The sequence below is a fragment of the Helobdella robusta genome (genome assembly GCF_000326865.2).
Source record: "Helobdella robusta unplaced genomic scaffold HELROscaffold_33, whole genome shotgun sequence".
Taxonomy (NCBI): Eukaryota; Metazoa; Annelida; class Clitellata; order Rhynchobdellida; family Glossiphoniidae; genus Helobdella; species Helobdella robusta.
The window spans coordinates 366811-372075 of NW_008704623.1; positions in this window are offsets into that span (position 1 = coordinate 366811).

The window sequence follows — 5265 nt, forward strand, 5'->3', positions numbered from 1 at the left end:
GAACCACCATGATGGTAATGGTGATGACTGAAGTTGTGATTATGATGAGGATGATTATGATGATGATAATTATTGCACGCACACACACACGCACACCACACATACATAAACACACATACATACACACACACACATATACATGCACATTGTCATTGTTTTTATCATATTTGTTAACTGGTCTGCAAGCTGTCTCACGCACAGCTACAGACACACACATTCATACATACACACACATACAAAACATTTCTTCTCTCTCTCACACACTTACACAACACTTTTTCTCTCTTTTACACACACACACACACACACAACACTCTTTGGCCATTCGACAAACACACATGCACACACAGACATTTTCTATCACACATACACGCACACGCACATGATCATATCCACTCCACTACATACCACATTCCACAGATTTGACGCGCCAGCATCAACTGCAGCAACCACAGACTAACAACATCATCACAAGCAGCAACAAGGACAATAATGTTGTTGGATACGACAGCAAACTCCACGCACATGGCAACAACAGCAACTATTCTGCCAACATCAACTATAATAACATCAACAAGATTAGCACCTATAACAACAGCGACAGCATCAACAATGATGACGACGACGACGATGATGAGTTGGCCTACCCGTACGAGAACTACCTCGACATGGATTCGAACCCGGACTCCAGGATTGGATTTGATGACTACTCATGCGACGGTAAGTCTTTCCTGACTGACAGAAGATCATGTATAGTTAAAGATAACATGGATGCGGAAGAGGAGGAAGAAGTTACGAGGAAGATTTTCATCAAAGACAATGGGTCAGTCGGTGTTCATTTCAAATATTTTCATCTTTAAATTATTTTTATTAATAAATATTTTTATGTTTTATTCGTTCATTTAATTATAATAATATCTTTTACTATTTATTGGTTGGCAGTCGAAGTCGGAATTGATGATCACTTTGATGATTAAGTTTCATGCATTCATTTTTTTAGTTGCGACTGTTGTTTGTAGTGGCTTGTCGGTGTTGAAATTGTTCTTATTGTTGTTATTGATGTTATTTTTGTTATTGTTTATTGCAGGATGTATCAACAACAACAACATCAACAAAAAACGAACTTCATTGTGACACTGGCCGGAGCTCAGCACCGATACTCCAACATTAACATCAACAAAAGCATCGAAGATGATGACGTCACCGACAACATCAGCAACAACAACATCGCTACCACCACCACTAGCAACAACAACAACAACAGCCTGATCGCTAATCTTAATTACAACAACAACACAAGCATCGATAATGACGTCGAAATGACTGTTAAAACCACCACCACCAACACCAACAACAACAACAGCAATGATGAAGATGATGATGATGATATGGATGAAGATGATGATGGCATTGACGTCATCACTATTGCACACCCATTCAACAACACCACACATAGCAATAGTGCGAGTGACAGATTCAGTAGCATTAATTACAACAACAGTTTCATCAATAACAATAACTTCAGTTTACACAACTACAACAACAACAATGTGTTGCATAATTTAAGTCAAATTTCATATAATGTTGGAGTCAGTAATCCCATGTTCATAAATACAGAGGGTCAGTCGGGTGCATGTTTTCACTTTTGAAGATGTCTACAATATGATTATTATTATTGTTATTATTGTTTGTTTTGTTTTTTTGTTTGTTCACTCTTTTGTTTGTTTGTGTGTTTGTTCATTCTTTTGTTTGTTTTTTTGTTTGTTCACTCTTTTGTTTGTTTGTTCATTCTTTTGTTTATTTGTTTGTTCATTCTTTTGTTTGTTTATTCTTTTGTTTGTTTGTTCATTCTTTTGTTCGTTTGTTTGTTCACTCTTTTGTTTGTTTGTTGTTACCACCATCATTATGGTAGTTATTTAGCCTGTATGAATGAACGAACGTTCACCCAACCAAACGCAGAGGATGATGACGAGGAGTTTGAGACTAACGGTGATAACGTCAACAACAGCAACACAATCAACCTCCTATCACGAATCAGCCCGAAAAACCACCCACACCCACAACTGCCACCACTGCCACAACAACTTCTACCACTAACGCAGTCGCTACCGCTACCGGCGTCGCCATTTTTGGCGCCGTTGACGACGTCATCTGCTACGTCATCGTCGTCGTTAATGGCGAGAGTCAGTGAGAGGTGTAAGTACTGGCCACATTGCAAAACTGGTGATGCCTGTCTCTACCACCACCCCAGCAAACCATGCAGGTTTGGATTTTGGTTCTTTGGCTAGTGGTTAGGTTAATTTTTCTTTATTCACTCGTTCATTTATTCATTAGTTGTTTTTTTTATATATGAAAGTAAATGGATCAGTAACAAATGCATTTGTTGTCAATCAATTTGACATTCAACCAGTCAACACACACACACACACACACACACACACACACACACACACACACACACACACACACATACACAGAGACACACACACAGACACATATACACACACACACACGTACAGAACCTTCCCGAAATGTAACTTCGGTGGAGACAAATGCCTCTTCGTACATCCTGCCTGCAAATTCGACTCCACATGTAGGAACCCACTCTGCAACTACACACACGCGTCAAACATGAGACGTCAGTCAATGCCTCAGACCACGCCTACTTTTATTGTTCAACAGATTAGGGGTTAGGAGTTGTGGAGTTTTCATTTGCTAGCATCGTCATCATTGCTGAATAAATTATCTTTGTAATCGCTGTACTATTTTGATTTATCTCTGCTCCTATACTATTTCTTATTTCTAATATGATTTTGCGTCGTTATTACCGCTCGTCTACAGAGGTCCCGGTATACAAAGGACCACCGCCACAAGTGAAAGCAACGGCAGCTACTACCACAGCTACAACAGCAGCAGCGACAAAAAAGACGAACCTTCCACCGAATAAGATCAAGTGCAAGTTCTACCCCAAGTGTGTCGATATGGAGTGCCCTTATCTTCACCCTAAGGTTGGTTGGTTGATTGGCTCTGCTGTTGTATGATTGGCTGGTTGATTAGTTGGTTGTGCGCGTTGTTATGAAGTTGGTCCATTAGCCGATGGTTGATTTTGACCGTTGATTTCATACTCTTGGATTGGTTGGTCGTTTATTTGGTTAATGACAGCTGATTGGTGGGTTGTGAGACTGTATTTTATAGTTGGTTTGTTTTGTTTGATTGACTGTGTGCATGATTGATTGTTTAACCAACCAACAAGCAATAATCAATCATTCAATAATATAACCAATCGTCTAATCAGCCAACTAACCAACCAATTAACCAACCAATTAACCAACCAACTAACCAACTACTTAACCAACCAACCAACTAACTAATCGACCAGCCAATCAATGAACCAACCAACTAACTAACTAACCAACTCGACAAACAGCCATGCAGATATGGAGTTGGGTGTACCAACAAGAACTCATGTGCATTTGAACACCCGTGCTTGCCGTCAAAGAAGCAGTTGAAGTGGGTGGCCGAGAAGTTCAGATCGTAACCACCACCGCCACCGACGCTGTCGTCGTCATTGTTATGCAATGTTTTAAAATTGTAATCGGTGTCGGCCTGGTTATATGTTTGTGCATTTCTATGTTTGTAGGTTATGTGTTTGTTTGTTTGGATGTATGTATGTATGTTTGTTTGTTTGCTTGGATGTATGTATGTTTGTTTGTTTGTTTGGATGTATGTTTGTTTGTTTGGATGTATGTTTGTTTGTTTCAATTTCAATGTATTTGATTGTCTATCTCTGTATTTATGCGTGAATTTTTATGATTTTTGGATATATTGGTGTGTGTGTGTGTGTGTGTACAATATTATGTATGTACACCTTTCTTAAGAACTTGTGTGTTTGTATGTCTTAGTGTTTGAATGCGATTATGTTTGAGTGTGTGTGTGTGTTTGTGTGTGTGTGTGTGTTTGTCACTGGAAAACTGAAAATACGTTAAATTTGGATGTTATTAATATTTTTCCTTCAAAATTTCGATTGAAAAAGCTTTAATGATTTTAAGATCAATGCGAACTCATAAGATTTTTTCTTGATTAATGAAAGTGTTTAAAATCTAAAGTTATTGAAATATAATTACAGAGACATGGATAAACTTGATGAAACTCTAAAACATAAGCGTTGTGACATTCTGCACATTTCGGATATACACGCACAACAACAACACACATACAAACACACATACAAACCCACATACAAACACACATACAAACCCACATACAAACACACATACAAACCCACATACAAACACACATACAAACCCACATACAAACACACATACAAACCCACATACAAACACACATACAAACACACAGTAGCAACTGCGCAACTTTTGTCTTCTGTCTGTGTAGATATCTTGTCCTTTTCAATCGTTTTCACCCTGATAGATTTGTCACACACATTCACACACACACACACGTGTATATATATATATATATACATATATATATACAGATATACAACGTTTTTTGTATTAAACGGTTATTCATACATGAAAAAACTAACAAATTATTTCTTTCATATGGTTGGTATTTCTAACTTGTCAGAGTTGATGTAGGAATTTCTCTAAAATGCTATTTCGTTTGGACTTCGTGTACTCTGGCTTATTTAGTATAATTTTCATTTTTAATCATTAATAATTATATGTATTGTTATTGATAATTGTAACAAGTTGATGGTTAACTAATTAGTTGGTTAATTAATTAATTAAATTAATTAATTAATAGATAAATGAACATTGTGTTGTTGTGTGTGTTGATTGGTTGGTTGGTAGTTGAGTTGATCCGTGCGGTGTTACAATAATTATTATTTATTTATTTATTTATTTATTACCTATGTTATAATTTATATTATTTATTTGTTTAAGAGGTTGATATATAGGAATTTTTTAAAGTTTTGTTTAATGGTTTTTTTTCTGTAATATTCAGTCAAATCTTAGCACGTGTTTGGTTTCAAGTGATAGTTGAGAATATTATTTTAAAGCAGAATTTAAAAAATTTTTTAGTTAATTTTATAATTAGTCATTATTTAAGGGTCTAATTAATTGGATAATTAAATAATTTTAACTTATTGTCTCAGTGTTCTTTCAGGCTTTCGTTGTTGTGTTAATTAGGAAACAAGGTTAAGATCGCGTAAAATATTTTCTGCGTTCATAATTTATTTACTAATTATTAACGTCTGACAACCATTTTTAAGAATTAATTTTCTTGAATCAAAATTTT